The following is a 16384-nucleotide window of genomic DNA, read 5'->3' as shown; positions in this document are numbered from 1 at the left end:
CGCCTCCCGCCGTGCGCTCCGCGCAGCGCCCACGAGCCTCGGGCACCTTAAAGAGACAGGCCCGCCCGCGGCCCTTCTCCAGGCTCCAGCTCCGGGATTTCCTCGGCTCTCCGCCCTCACCCAGCCCGCGGATCCCAGCTCCCGCTTGGAGGCGTCTCCCACTCTCCCGACGCGGACCACGCCCCCGCCGCGACCCCGGACTCCCCGACCACGCCCGCAGGCCACACCCCTGCGGCCTCGCCCCCAGGTGCTCCTGTCTAGCTCTACGGAGCCGGGCCGGTGAGAACCCCTGCGTTCTCCTGCTCTGCGACCTCGCCCGGCCGCACCTCGGGTGCCCTGCTCAGCCTGCCTGGGGCTCCAGTGCATCTCCGGTTAGACCTTTCCTGGTGCAGAGTGTTATGATCCACAGCGGAGTCAAGGTTGTCCGAGTGAGTCAGTCACTGCGGTGAGGACGGGCATGATGAAAACTTAGCCCCGAATCCTCACAGCAGCCCCATTACAGGGATGCAAGACTGAGGCACAGGAGCCCCTTATGGAGTAGGGCTGCACCTGAACTCTTCTTATTGGACCTCAGAGGCCGGATTTATTAAACAGGGAGGTTTCTGAAATCTACCTCAGCCCTACTGAATAAGGACCTCCAAGGGTAGAGTCTTCCAAACTTTGTTCAACGAGTCATTAAAATGTGCCAAGCACTTAGTGAGAGCCTGGCACCGCTTAGCGTAGTTTCTGTATTCAAATTGTTGCAATATCATATTACGTAGCCTCTAGGAAACTTCGTTGTACATTTGTGAGTAAATGAGAGTGAAAACGGTAAAAGTCTTAGAATTTAAAATAATATAATTTTATATTTATGAACCCCCTGAAAAAGTCTCGAGACCTCCTTAGGGGTCCCTAGAATCACCCTTTGAGAACCAGTGTTGCAGATGAATATTGTTGACATGGAAAGATGTATGTGGTATATAAAAATTTTGAAGTGGTGTATATACTTTAAATGAGTAATTAAAAATTCTTAAAATTGGGACCAGTAGGTGGCATGGTGGTTAAGGTGCTGGACACTCCCACGTGGTGGACCACAGTTCGAGTCCCAGACCTGGTGGCTTCCTTTCTCACTTTCCCTCTCTCTCTTTCTCTGTGTTTCTCTCTGGCCAAATTAAAATAAATGAATGAATAAATTAAATAAAATAATTCTAAAAAAACTTCTTAAAGTTGTGTATATAATTATTTTTAAAAAGATTTAATGGAATTAAATTCCATTTGTTATTATTATTTTTTTTTAATTTGACAAGAGAGAGAGAAAGGGAAAATGAGAAAGCAAGTCACCAGGTCCAGGACTTGAACGATGGTTGACAATGTGGGAGCCTAGCACTTTAACCACCATGCCACCTGCCAGCACCTATGATTAAAAGGTCTGGAAAGATCATCATAGCTTTAGGTTATCTCATGGTGAGATTTTAGTGCTATTAATAAATTTTTTTGTTCATCTTAATTTTCTGATGTCTTTGCTTATATTTGATAGTAAAAGGGAAAAATAATTATTTTTAATGTAAATAAAAGATCCTCTTTGATAAGCCCTGGAAGGTGAAGTGGTGGATGAGCCCAGTGGACAACAATAAGTGGCTCTGGATTTGTGGTTGGTTGTTGGGAATCTGGGATCCTCAAGGGAGAAGGTATTTTATCAGAAGGCTTTAAGATCTTTGTAAGAGGGTCCAATGCAATAAAGTTTCTTAGCAGAGTTTGAAGTGAAGGTCAAATATACTGATTCACTAACCTTCAGTCAGATATATATGGTCAGTGAATTGAGTCTCTCAGCCAACCACAGCAATTTCCAACACTTCAGTAACAAACTACCAATTTAGTTTATGGGTTTTGTTTTTTTTTTTTTTTTTTTGAGAGGTTTCTGCTATAGGGTGTGTGCACTCGCCGGAAAGAGAGAGAGACAGAGAGACAGAAAGTGAGAAATCACACCCCCAAGGGGGATGGCCACGCCACAATCCCTTCTCCTCCATTCTCCTTTCGGGATCTTGGGCACGCACGCACACGCGCCCAGCGTGGGTTTAAGCCACTGTGTCCGGGACTCAAACCGTGGTCAACTACATGAGAGTCCAGCGACATAGCCATTATGCCAACTGCTGGTTCCTCAATTTAGTTTTTTAAAACAGCACAAACTTCTTACCTTTTGTTCTAAAAGTCAGAAGTCCTGAAATCAGGGTTTCAGCAGGGTCACGTTACTTCCAGAGGCTCCAGGAGAGGCTGCCTGCATTCCTCACGGTGTGGCCCTTCCCCCATTTCAAGGCTAGCAGCTCTAGCATCTCTAAATCAGTGCTGTACCCATTTTTTCCTCTCTCTTTGCCCCAAAACTTCTACCACGATCTCATCTCTGTGGCTCTGATCCTCTTGTCTCCCTTTTGTAATGCCTGTGATTACAATGCGCCCAACTGCCTAATCCAGGATAATCTCCATATCTCAAGATTCATGTTAATCATATCTGCAAAGTCCCTTTTGCCTTATAAGATAACATCTTCGCAGGTTAGGATGTGGAATTTCTGGTGGTGGTGGTAGGGGCAGCAATGTTCTGCCTAGCACAGGGTGTAACAAGGACAAATGTAGTCTGCAAACTTCTGGTCTAGAACTCACTCCCCTCAGTGATAGGTTATACGTGCTCACCTCTGGGCCTTCCTTTACTCCAACCAATCCACCCCAGAGGAGAAGGAGTGCAAAAGGGAAGACTGAGGCTCGGGTGACTCCATGTTCTTATAAGTACTCCTAGTTGGTTTGGATTCTTTACTTCTGAGCTCCCATTGTTGGTTCTATAAATGGGGCTGGGGTGGGAGGAGCACCAGTTCCAGTGTGCAGGAGGCAAGGTGAGAGATCTAGAAAGGGAGGCTTTCCAGCATGTGGCCCCACAGCCCAGCAGAGGTAGGAAAACCACTGTCTTTCTAAGGGATGAGTTGCTGACTGTGGTGGGCTGGGATTGGAACCTGGAGTCCATAGTTCTGTTCTTATCTCTTTCGACTTGGCTGAGTCAACAGAATAGCTGATTCGTTGTTACATTCACAATAAAGTGAGCTACAGTTTCTCCGCCTTTCAGCCTTCTCTTGAGAGAAAGATCGGTTAGGGTAAGGAGAGCTCTTCTTTTTCTCCTTTACTTTCTCCCCCTTTTTCCTTCCTCTCTGTTTTTTTTTTCTTAGCGAAATTACTGCAAAGGTATCAAAAGAATGAGCAAGGATGCCCAGACACAGTGGAATACAGGTAGCATCACTGCTTAGGAGGCTGGGCGCCACATGGGAGGCCCAGGTTCAGTTCCCAAGCCAACCTGAACTTGCTGGCTAGAAGACCATGACCATCGTTCCAGCTAATTGGAGGCTGGAGCAGGAGGATCACAAAATCTGTCAAAAGTACCTACCCCTGGGGCTAGCAGGGGTATGGCATGGTGGTTAAAGTGCTGGACTCCCATATGACCAACTGCAGTTTGAGTCCCAAACCTGGAAACTTGCTTTCTCATTTTCCCTCTCTCTGTCTCTGGTCAAATTAAAAAATAGTAACAGGGGTCAGCAGATGGCATAATGGTTATGTCACTGGACTCCCACATAGTAAACCGTGGTTCAAGTCCTGAACCTGGTGACTTAAAACTCATGCTGGGTACATGTGTGGGCACGCCTAAGATCCCAAGAAGAGAATGGAGGAGAAGGGATCGCAGCATAGACTTTCTGTCTCTGCCTCTCTGGAGAGTGCACACACCCTATAGCAAAAATCTCTCTAATAAATAAATAATTATAATAACATGGGACCAGCAGCTGGCGTAATGTTACATTGCTAGACTCCCCCATAGTTGACTGCAGTTTGAATCCTGGACCTAGCAACTTAAGCATATTTGTGTGTGCATGTCCAAAATCCTGAGAGGAGAATGGAGAAGAAGGGATTGCGCAAGGACCATCCCCCTGGGGAGGGGGGATGATTTCTCACTTTCTATTTCTCTGTTTCTCTCTGTCCCTCTGGCAAGTGTATGCACCCTATAGCAAAAATCTCTCTAAAAGTAATAATAATAACAAATAAAATTAAATAAATAATTCTTTTGATACATATCTCTGTCTCCCTTTCTTTTTTTCTCTCATGGGGAGGGGTTGGGAGAAGCAGGTTGAAGAATGAGGAAAGAAACTATTAATATTAATACTTCTGAAGGTGTTTGAACTCTGTTTTAAAAAGAAAAATGTAGGGACCAGAAGATGGCATGGTGGATAAGGCGCTGAACTCCCACATGGCCGACTGTGGTTTGAAACCTGGACCTGCTGGCTTACTTCCTCACTTTCCCTCTCTCTGGTGAGCACACATGCCCTAGAACAAACTTTTAAAAATTAATTAATTAAATTTAATTTTTTAAAAAGAAAAATGTAATATTTTTTTTCTTTTGAGAAGTTTTTACTACAGGGCATGTGTACTCGCCAGAAAGAGAGACAGACAAAAAGTGAGAAATCACCCCGTGGGGGGATGGCCACGCTACAATCCCTTCTCCTCTTGTGACCTTGGGCACGCATACACATGCACCTGGTGTGAGTTTAAACCACTGGATCCAGGACTTGAACTGCTTTGGACCACATGGGAGTCCAGCAACATAACCATTACACCAACTGCTGCTCCTGGAAAGAAATGTAATAATTCTTAAGGATGTTTCTGGTTTGTTTTGTTTTGAATTCTAAAGTCCCTGTAATTCCCCCTGCAGTGAACCAGTTGTTAACCTGCGAAGCAAAAGTAGGGCTAAGGGCCTAGAGCCTGCGGGATCTCAGCTAACCTGGGGAAGGAAGGTGCAGGCCTCTGCCACTGAGAGAGACTTTTTTTGCTCTTCCTCATAAGTTTCTAAGGCCACCAGAGCCATTATTTAGACATGACTGATCGTCGTCTACCAAATTAGGTTCGAACTCCTCAACTTATTTATTTAAATATTTATTAATGCTTTTCTTTTTTAGATTTTTCCTCCCTGATTATAAAAGTAATACATTCTTGGCCAGAGAAAACGCCAAAATTATGGAACTTCATAATGAAAGTCCTTGCTATTTTATCTCCTAGAGATTATGCCTGATAAGAGTTTCATATAAATTTCTGTTGTCCTTTTCTAGTCACATATATTAGCTTATATTTGCAAAAAAAAATGACATTATGTAGGTCAGCAGGTGGCATGGTGATTAAGGTGCTGGATCCTACATGGCTGACTTTGCAGTTGAGGGTCCCAGACCAGGTGGCTTGAGAAACACACCAGGCACATGTGCGTGCCAAAAATCCCCAGGAAAGAATGGAAGAGAAGGGATTGCAGTGTGGCCATGTACCCGGATGTGATTTCTCACTTTCCCTTTCTCTTTGTCCCTCTCTGATCTCTCTGATGAATACATGCACCCTAAGACAAAAAAATCTGAAACAAAAAAGGCATTATGTTAAACACACTGCACTGCAACTTGCTTTTTTCCACTTAATGTATAACCTAAGTCATCTTTTCATGCCAGTCTAGGTAGTTTTGTATTTTTTTAAATTAGTTTATTTATTTACTTATTGAAAGAAAGAGAGAAAGGTAACCTTGACAGAGTCGTACCACACCACAATCCTCCCAGCTGGCTAGGATCACAGGCACATGGGCATAGCCAGTGTATTCAGATTGACCCAGGATTCAAATCCGGACCTCCCATGTGACCCAGTGTCACACAGAAGCGTCTTACTGCCCACATCACCGCAGCAGCCCTGTGTCATTATTATTTTTTAAAAGAATTATTTAATTTAATTTATTTATTTTAGTTTGACCAGAGAGGAACAGAATGAGTGAGCGAGAGAGAGAGAGAGATAGAGAGAGCAAGTTGCCAGGTCTGGGACTTGAACTACAGTTGGCCATGTGGGATTCCAATGCCCCCAACCACCACGCCACCTGCTGGCCCAAGCTGGTCTATTTTCACATTCCATAATCTCCCACTCTTGTACTTCTGCGTATTTTTCTTTTCACTTGGGACAGGATTCTTACCTTTTTTTCTGGCTACATAAATTCTACTCACTCTTTAAGTCCTGTTTAAATATCTTCCCTAAGCCCACTCGGAGTCTGGCACCTTGTAGGTGCTCATTGCTGGTTATTAAATGATCAGACTAAATGAAGGGGCCCCCTGCTGAAGTTCTTGACAACCTCAGAGATCCTAAAACATTTATTTGCACTGACTTCTCACTATTAATATATTTATGTTTTGTTTCCTCGACTAGTTTTGGAGGCTTCCTCAGGCCTCACAGATGCATGATTTCACTATGGGTAGGGATTTCTAAGGTCTTGAGAGGCGCCACAGATACAGGACTTCTGGTCTTCTCCGGATTCGTCAAGACGACAACAGTAGTGAAAAGGTGGCATAATTAGCCAAAAAGAAAAGACTAGAGAGCGAGTCAAGAGCTCAATAGATATTTTCAGAGAGCTGGAAAAACAGGAGTCAGTGGCGTTGGAAGAGCTGGGTAGGCTTTCCTGAGGCTTATGCTTGATCTAAACAGAGTTCAGACTTGAAGGGCAGAAGAGAAAGAGGCTTGGGGTGGAGGCTAGAAAGGGTGAGTGGAAGACAGCCCTCTGGGATGAACTGATTGTCCTTGCAGCAGACCACCCAGGACAAACACAGCCCCTGAGAGAAGGGTCACATCAGTGTGCACGTGAGGGGCCCAGTGGACTTAATGCCTAGCGTGTGTGCTTGTGTGTGTTAAAATGTACAAAACAGAAAGTTTCTCATTCTAACCATTCTGGAGTGCACGACTCAGTGTCGTTTAGTTCAGTCACTACGTTAAGTAACCGTCACCACTCTTAAATGATAGAACAAATTTATCATTCCAAAAGGAAACCTGGGACCCATTCAGTAGTCATTTCCCATTCGTTCCTTCTCCCTCATCCCTTGGCAGCCATTAGTCTGCTTTCTGCTTCTATGGCTTTGCCTATTCTGGATAGTTCGTGTAAACAGAGTCATCAACATGTGGCCTTTTGTTTCTAACTTAGCATTATGTTTTCAGGGTTCCTTTGTTGTAGAATTTATTAAAATTTCAAGGTTGGCACAACAGTAATACACTGTTCAAGTGATGCTGAAACCACGTGGAAGATCACAGTTTCACTCCCTAGTCAACCTGTACACATCAGGCATGCGCATGGTAATCCTGACTGGCTGGAAGGGTTGCAGGAGGATGGAGGCATGAGATCCTGCTGAGAGTGCTTCTCTCTGTCTGTCTCTTACTACACGAAATAAATAAAAATAAACTTAAAAGTTAAAAAATATATATATTGAGGTTTTTGCCTTAGGGCTCATGTGCTCACCAGGGGGAGAGAGAGAGACAGAGACAGTGAGAAGGAAAGTGAGAAACCACCTCCCAGGGGTGATGGCACACTGAAGTCCCTTCTCCATTCTCCTCCCGAAAGTGAGAAACCACCCCCCAGGGGTGATGGCACGCTGAAGTCCCTTCTCCATTCTCCTCCCAAGAGGGCAGGGATGCACATGTGCCCGGCATGATTTTCAAGCCACTGGGTCCAGGACTCAAGCCACAGTTGGCCATGTGAAAGTCCAGTGATGTAACTGCTGTGTCATCTGCTGGCCCAATTTTTTTTTTTTTTTTAAGATTATTGTCATAGAGCATGTGTGTTTGTTGGAGAGAGTCAGAAAGACAGATAGTGTGAAGGAAAGTGAGAAATCACACCCCAGGTATGATGGCCACACAACAATCCCTTCTCCATTCTCCTCTGGGATCTTGGGCGCATACTGGAATTCAGTGCCTTTACCATTATGCCATATGTTCGCCACATAAATTTCTTTCTTCCTTTCTTTCTTTCTTTCTTTCTTTCTTTCTTTCTTTCTTTCTTTCTTTCTTTTCTTTCTTTTTTTTGAGAAATTTTTGCTATAGGGCACATGTGCTTACGGGAGAGACAGAGAGAGAGAAAGTGAGAAATCACACCCCCCCCCAGGGGGGATGGCTACATCACATTCCCTTCTCCTTCTCCTCTCAGGATTTTGGGCATGCACACACACATGCCTGGTGTGTGAGTTTCAAGTCACCAGGTCTGGGACTCAAACCATGGTCAGGCACATGAGAATCCAGTGCCTTAACCACTAAGCCACTTGCTAACCCTATAAATTAATTTTTTCAAATACATAGCTGAATAATATTCCAGTGTAAATATATACTACATTTTATTTGTCCATTACTAGTTGATAGGCATTTGGGTGGTTTCTGCCTTTGGGCTATTGTGAATAGTACTGCCATTAATATTCATGTGCAAGTTTTTATTTGAACACCTGTTTTTAATTCCTTTGTAAATATACCGAAAGAGGAATTACTGGGTTATATGGTAATTTTATATTCAGCTTTTGGGAGAACCACCAAACTGCTCTCTGTAGCATCTATACCATTTTACATTTCTACCAGTAATGTATGAGGCTCCACTTTCTCCTCATCCTTGCCAACGCTTATTATTTTTCTGGTTGTTGTATGATTGCCATCCCTGTGGGTGTGAAGTGGTATTCTCATGGAGGGGACTCAAACTGCAGTTGGCCATGTGCAAGCTCAGCATCTTAACCACCATGCCACCCGCCAGCCCCTAGACATACACATTTATTTTTATTCATATGTTTGTACCTTCCTCTATTTCATGAAGGGTTGGGAGATATTTGCAAAAACACACACAGTACAGAAAAGGTCAAATAAGTTGGAAAGTCAAGAGAATGACAAGACGGGGGCACAAAGTGGCACAAAAATGACTCGTCAATTTGAGGGCAGCTGATTGGTTCCAGCACTCTAGTGGCAAAAGCAAAGAGAAAGCAACCCAGGCAAAGCCACGGTGTGTGCACTGCTCAGATGCTGTGCTCCAAGTCTGGGACTGTATAGGAGGTGGGTTTGAATCCTGGACCAACCCAAGAGCCGGGCATGGTGGCTGTAATCCTAGCAACTTGGGGAGGTCGAGGCAGGAGGACTGTGAACTCCAAGCTGGCCTTGGCAACATAGTGAGATCCTGTCAGAAAATGAGCCTGGTGTGGTGGTGGTGCCTATATTCCCAGTGGGAGGCCAATTGTGACATGGTGAGACCCTGTTCTTAAAGCAAAACATAAAAACCTCGCACACAATCCATTGCAATATCATTGCAGTACTTACAGGATAAAAACATTCTAGAAGTATTGTCTTTCCTAATAGTGATGTTTGAGAGAAAATTCTCTCCTGAGTTCCCATGAAAAAATACATTGAATGATTTAATATATATACATACACACACATATTTTTAAAAATATTTTAAAATTTTATTTTTTATTATTATTTTTCAATTTGGCCACAGAGAGACAGAGAGCATGCGAGCGAGAAAGCAAGCCACCCAACCGCAGTTGGCCATGTGCAAGTTCAACTACCATGCCACTGCCAGCCCCTAGACATACACATCTGACAAACAGGTTGGGCATCTATTATGTGCCAAGCGCTGCACTATTGCTGGGTATGTAATGCTGACAAGTGACCTCACAGCTGCATGCCTTACTGTCCCCATTTATAACATGGAGGTAATAACAGTATCTCCTGGATATGATTGTTCTGAGGGTTCAATGAGATCATGTCAAGTGCCTGGCACACACTAGGGCTTCAGGAAATGTCAGCTGTTGCTATGGTGATAATGATGATGATAATGATAGTTTACAGAAGATGCTGCCTGACTTTTGGAACTTACAGTTCAGTGGTGGGGTATGAGGTGGGGAAGGTGACAAACAATAAACAGACGATTAAGTCTATAATTACAGAATAAGGCAAATGCTTTGAAGGAGATTAAAAGCATTCCGGAAGAGTGGAATAATAGGGAGAGCCTCACATGATAGGGAAGAAATCTCTATGGAGGGGATACAGAAGTTGGAATTGAGGAAAGTGCCCCAGGCAGAAGGGACAGCATATGTTGAGTCTCTAAGATGGGGTTAAAATGATGGGCAGGAGGTGTCAGGTCGTCTGGCTATGGAAGCCCTCGAAAGGCTTGCATGCAGTGGGAAGCTGCCGATGTCACTAAGGAGGAAGTGACATGTATACATTTATGTTCTTCCAAGACTGACTCGGTCCACTGTGTGGAAACTGGAATTGAAGTCGGTGAGGGAGCAGGGAGACCAAGCGCTGGGCATGGTGGCTGTAATCCTAGCAACTTGGGGAGGTCGAGGCAGGAGGACTGTGAACTCCAAGCTGGCCTTGGCAACATAGTGAGATCCTGTCAGAAAATGAGCCTGGTGTGGTGGTGGTGCCTATATTCCCAGTGGGAGGCCAATTGTGACATGGTGAGACCCTGTTCTTAAAGCAAAACATAAAAACCTCGCACACAATCCATTGCAATATCATTGCAGTACTTACAGGATAAAAACATTCTAGAAGTATTGTCTTTCCTAATAGTGATGTTTGAGAGAAAATTCTCTCCTGAGTTCCCATGAAAAAATACATTGAATGATTTAATATATATACATACACACACATATTTTTAAAAATATTTTAAAATTTTATTTTTTATTATTATTTTTCAATTTGGCCACAGAGAGACAGAGAGCATGCGAGCGAGAAAGCAAGCCACCCAACCGCAGTTGGCCATGTGCAAGTTCAACTACCATGCCACTGCCAGCCCCTAGACATACACATCTGACAAACAGGTTGGGCATCTATTATGTGCCAAGCGCTGCACTATTGCTGGGTATGTAATGCTGACAAGTGACCTCACAGCTGCATGCCTTACTGTCCCCATTTATAACATGGAGGTAATAACAGTATCTCCTGGATATGATTGTTCTGAGGGTTCAATGAGATCATGTCAAGTGCCTGGCACACACTAGGGCTTCAGGAAATGTCAGCTGTTGCTATGGTGATAATGATGATGATAATGATAGTTTACAGAAGATGCTGCCTGACTTTTGGAACTTACAGTTCAGTGGTGGGGTATGAGGTGGGGAAGGTGACAAACAATAAACAGACGATTAAGTCTATAATTACAGAATAAGGCAAATGCTTTGAAGGAGATTAAAAGCATTCCGGAAGAGTGGAATAATAGGGAGAGCCTCACATGATAGGGAAGAAATCTCTATGGAGGGGATACAGAAGTTGGAATTGAGGAAAGTGCCCCAGGCAGAAGGGACAGCATATGTTGAGTCTCTAAGATGGGGTTAAAATGATGGGCAGGAGGTGTCAGGTCGTCTGGCTATGGAAGCCCTCGAAAGGCTTGCATGCAGTGGGAAGCTGCCGATGTCACTAAGGAGGAAGTGACATGTATACATTTATGTTCTTCCAAGACTGACTCGGTCCACTGTGTGGAAACTGGAATTGAAGTCGGTGAGGGAGCAGGGAGACCAAGCGCTGGGCATGGTGGCTGTAATCCTAGCAACTTGGGGAGGTCGAGGCTACGACCACAGCTACGCTGCGGAGGCATGGCTGGTTAGGGATGGAGAGGTGGCTGTGGATATGGACGGAGATGATGTATATTTTTGAGTAGAAGTAAGTCTCAGGAACACATCAGAAGCAGGCTGGGGTAAGGGAAGGAGGATGACTCTTGGCTTTCTGACTTGAACTACTGGTCATACCATTTAGTGAAGGGAGAAGTGAGCAAGTGCAGAGGAAATCAAGAGCGTGGCCGTGTCAGCTGGAGGTGTTTATTAGTCATCCAAATGCAGATGTCGAGGAGGTTGGCGGATACGGGGTTCGATGCTCAGAGGAGAGGTTTAGGCTGGTGATTAAGATCTAGGGGTAATTAGAATGCCAGTGACTCCAAAAGCCATGGAAATAGATGAGTTTCCCTATAAGAGGGAATATAAAGATGACTAAGCCTTAGAAAAGCTTGGAGATGCTGTCCTTGACACCATGCCTGAAAAGGAGAACGATTCTTTTTATTTTAATTTTTTTATTTATTTACATTTAATCACATATGTCTTTATAGTGAACAACATTTCTTTTTCCAGCACAAATACCATGCATGTCAGTCAAGACAAAGATATTGCTATATACATTATCATCAGCAAATACTTCTCATTTTTTGTCAATTAACCATACTTTTGTTTTTCCTTCCCCTTTCCCCTCCCTCCCTTCTATACTATTTTTTCCCCACATTTTATTGATTCACAAAAGATCTTAAAAATATGGACAAAGCTAGAATCTAGTGACAAGTGCACTGTCATTTTCTTCTGAAGCATTTTTTTCCTCTCTCCACTCGCTCTTTTACTAAAGAGAGGTATAAACTAACTTATTTGCAAAAAAAAAAAATTAGGTTAATCTCAGTTTGGTCTGTTATTTGTACAGAGCCCCATAAGAATTCAAAGGAGATGCATTTTTTTTTGGGGGGGGGAAGAGTTTTTGCTATAGAGCACGTGCACTCGCCAGAAAGACAGAGAGAAGAAAGCGAGAAATTGCTCCCCAGGGGGGATGGCCACGCTGCAATCCCTTCTCCTCCATTCTCCTCTCGGGATCTTGGGCATGCACACACACATGCTAGGCGTGAGTTTAAGCCACTGGGTCCAGGACTCGAACCGTGGTCGACTATGTGCGAGTCCAGCGACATAGCCATTACACTCACTGCTGGTCCCTGAAACCTGTGGCTTTTCTATGAGAGGCCAAAATAAAGTGGCTTAGGTTGTTCAATTCTCTGTTCTTATCCTCTTTCTAAAGGTCAGTTCACTAGCTCATTCTAAGTCAGTAATTTTTTTAAAGCCCAGGCCTACACTGGGGTAGGTGTATAAGCAATGCAGACAGCTAGCTGCTCAGACTCACCTCCTTTTGCCTTTGTCCTGGGTGTTATGAACTCGGCCCTAATTATCTACACGTGGATGAGGCTCCAGGGTTCTGCGATTACAGTGTGATGAGCCCTTGTGAATATTTTGCTTGGGAACTGTACATGTGTAGTTATGCTCCTGATTATAACAAGTGGTATTTGACATCTTATCACCAGAAAAAGTGGGCGTAATTGCTGGCTCCATTCCAAATGCTGGCACACACTACTAACAAGGGTTCCACTGAGATTGCACCAAGAAGAGGAGTGGTTTGGATGAGATCCCAATTACAGTACAAACACCAGCTTGGCCCACGGGGCAGGAGAGGTGGGTCAGAAGGATTGCAGATGTGAGTGTCACAACCATCCAAACAATAGTGGGACCTTTTCTGGAGAGTTCCCGACCAACTGAGAACAGAGAGACCTGAGGAGCCATGGGCATCGGAGGAAGTGGAAGCCAGGAGAGCCCAGGGTCTGTCTAGGGATGCTGCAGGCTCTTGTGACCAACTTAGCAGTGGGCCCTGATGTTGACACATGTATGCAACACACATTTTTTTTCATAGTTTATTTATTCCAAGACACAGAGAGAAGCATCCTCAACAGGGTCTCCACACCACAATCCACTCCCAGACTCAGCTGGCCCAGATCATGGACACACACATGCTCAATGTGTTCAGGGAGTCCCAGGATGTGAATCAAAGACCTTTCCCAGGTGGGTCCAGTTGCATCACCTCTGTGCCACTGCCTCGCCCCTCAGTGAACATTTATTGAGCACCAACTGTGTGTCCAGCCCAAGGCTAGGATGCAAAGGGGAGCAAGAACAAGAAGAGAGAGGAGCAAATCAAGGTAGCCAATGGGAGTCTGCCAGCCCTCATCTCCTCTGTAACCAAGGCACATTCCCGCTGAATTCCTAAGGAAGAAGACCTGAAACCACCATGGAGTGATACATTTTTTTGAAACACAAAAACTTGAGAGAAACCACATAGAAAGGGAACTGAAGCAGCCAGCTGACTGAGGTCGGCAGGCTGGAATCAGCAGAAATTCCCATTTGCTGGAAAAGGGTGACCAAGAGATCCCAGCAACCTCTGAAACAACTGTGGAGGGCACTGCTGGCTGTCTGGGGTCCACTCACTGCATAGCCCTGGGCCCAGGGAAGGGAAATTTCTGAGATCCACAGGGCAGCATTAACTCCAGGGAAGGACTGCACCCTGTTTAACCCCAAGTCCCAGGACCCAAGCTACCACAGAGCTGTGTCATTTTGGGAACGAAGCAACGGTGAGATTGAAACCTACACTAGGAATTGAAGCCAAAGTCTTTACGTACCTGAGAATTCACTGGAATCCCACCAGGCCTGTGTAGGCGGGTGCAGCAACCATGGCAGCTAGACTGAGCAGGAGGGCTGTGACCCTAGCCTCCACTGCAGCATCAGTCTGGAACATAGACTCGCAGCAGGATGACTGCTCCAGGGAGCAGAGCTGTGCCCTTTTGAGAACAATTTCTGGAGTGAAACCTGCATCAATGCAGCAGGAGGACTGCTCCAAGAAACAAGTAGAGGAACTCAGAAGTGCTCCTGCTGAGCCTGGCTCCCATGGCAGCTTTAGTGCACAGTTCCTGACCCCTGAAGAGACCCTCCAGTCCCTGCCCCTAAAAAATCTAGAAGAAATGAAATGGATAATGCTTAGACACATGCCTAGACCTACCAAGACTGAATCACAAAGAAATAGAAAACCTGAATAGCCCAATAACAAACAATGAGATTGAATCAGTAATAAAATGTCTCAGAACAAAGAAAAGCCCAGGAACAGATGGTTTCACTATTGAATTCTACAGAAGTGTTGAAGAAGAGCTAATACCAATACTCAACAAATTATTGCAAAAACTGAGGTGAAAAGAACCCTCCTAAACTCATTCTATGAGACCAGTATTACTCTGATGCCATTACACAAAGCCAGACAAAGACACAGCAAAAAACGAAAACTAAGGCCAATATCCCTAACAAACATAGATGCAAAAATCTGAAATAAAATACTAGCAAATCAACTTCAACAGTACATCAAAAAGATTATACATCATAGGATCAGCAGTTAGCATAATGGCTATGTCGCTGGACTCCCACGTAATCGACCGCGGTTCGAGTCCCGGACCTGGTGGCTTAAACTCACGCTGGGCGCGTGTGCGTGCATGCCCAAGATCTTGAGAGGAGAATGGAAGAGAAGGGATTGCAGCATGGCCATCCCCTCTGGGGGGTGATTTCTTGCTTTCTGTCTCTCTGTCTCTCTGTCTGTCTGGCGAGCGCACGCGCCCTATGGCAAAAACCTCTTCAAAAAAAATTAAAAAATTAAAAAAGATTATACATCATGACTAAATGGATTTTATCCCAGCAATGCAAAGATGGTTCAACATAGGCAAATCCATAATGTAATACAACATATAAACAAAACAAAGGACAGAGAACATGATTATCTCAATAGATGCTGAAAAGGCATTCAACAAAGCACAGCATTCCTTTGTGATAAAAACATTAAACAGTCTGGGATCAGCAGACTGGCATAACAGTTAAGTTACCTGACTCCCACATAGTCGACCACAGTTTGAGTCTCGAAACTGACAGCCTAAAACTCACTCCAGGTGTGTTTGCATGCATGCCCAAAAACCCAAGAGGAGGATGGAGGAGAAGGGATTGCGGCATGGCCATTCCCCCAGCGGGATGATTTCTCACTTTCTGTTTCTCTGTCTGCCTTTCCAGCAAGTGCATGGACCCTATAGCAAAAATATTTCTTAAAAAAAATAAAAAGAAGGAAAAGGAAAGTTTAATTAAAATAAGGTATTCCAGATATCTGCCACTGCTGCAATGACTTTACCAGTTACTAACATTCACTATAAATAAAATAAGAAGGGCCAGCAGATGGTGTAACGATTACATCACTGGACTTCCACATGACTGACTGCAGTTTGAGTCCCGGACCCAGTGACTTGAAAATCATGCTGTATACATGTGTGTGTGTGTGCCTAAGATCCCAGGCACAGAAAGGAGAAGGGATTGCAGTGTGACCATTCCCCCTGGGAGGTGATTTCTCACTTTCCTTCTCACTGTCTCAGTCTCTCTGTCTCTCCGGTGAGCAAATGTGCCCTGAGGCAAAAACCTCTAAAAAAATAAAACAAGAGGCTGGATGGTGGTAAACGCGATGCTCTAAAGGCTGGTCCACATGGTAAGGTTCTGGGTTCACATCCTCAGATGTCCCTGAGCATGCCGGGTGCAAGTGTGCCCATGATCTGAGGCACGACAGCGAGACCTTGCTGATGCTTCTGTCTCTCTCAGTTTCTATCTCACTCATGGAAGAAATGAACAAACTTTAAAAATAAAACAAATACCTTCTCTGTGTGTGTGCTGACATTGTTCTAGACAGATTCAACAGTAAACCAAAAGTTCTGTTCTCATGAATTACCTACTAGCAGAACCCAAGCTATGTTAGGTATTTATTCAAGAACTTTCAACTCTTTTCTGTGTCATTTTCAAGGCTTCTCCTCTCTCCCAGTTCTTTCCTGGTCCTTCCTGCCTGTTTACATGGACTCTGAGCTTCAGCCAGGCTTCAGTTATACCTTGTTGCATATACCATTCTTTTATTTTTCCTTAAAGAATCATTT

Source organism: Tupaia chinensis, unplaced genomic scaffold (genome assembly GCF_000334495.1).
Source record: "Tupaia chinensis unplaced genomic scaffold, TupChi_1.0 Scaffold143584_1, whole genome shotgun sequence".
NCBI classification, from domain to species: Eukaryota; Metazoa; Chordata; class Mammalia; order Scandentia; family Tupaiidae; genus Tupaia; species Tupaia belangeri.
Note: the sequence above shows the minus strand (reverse complement) of the source record.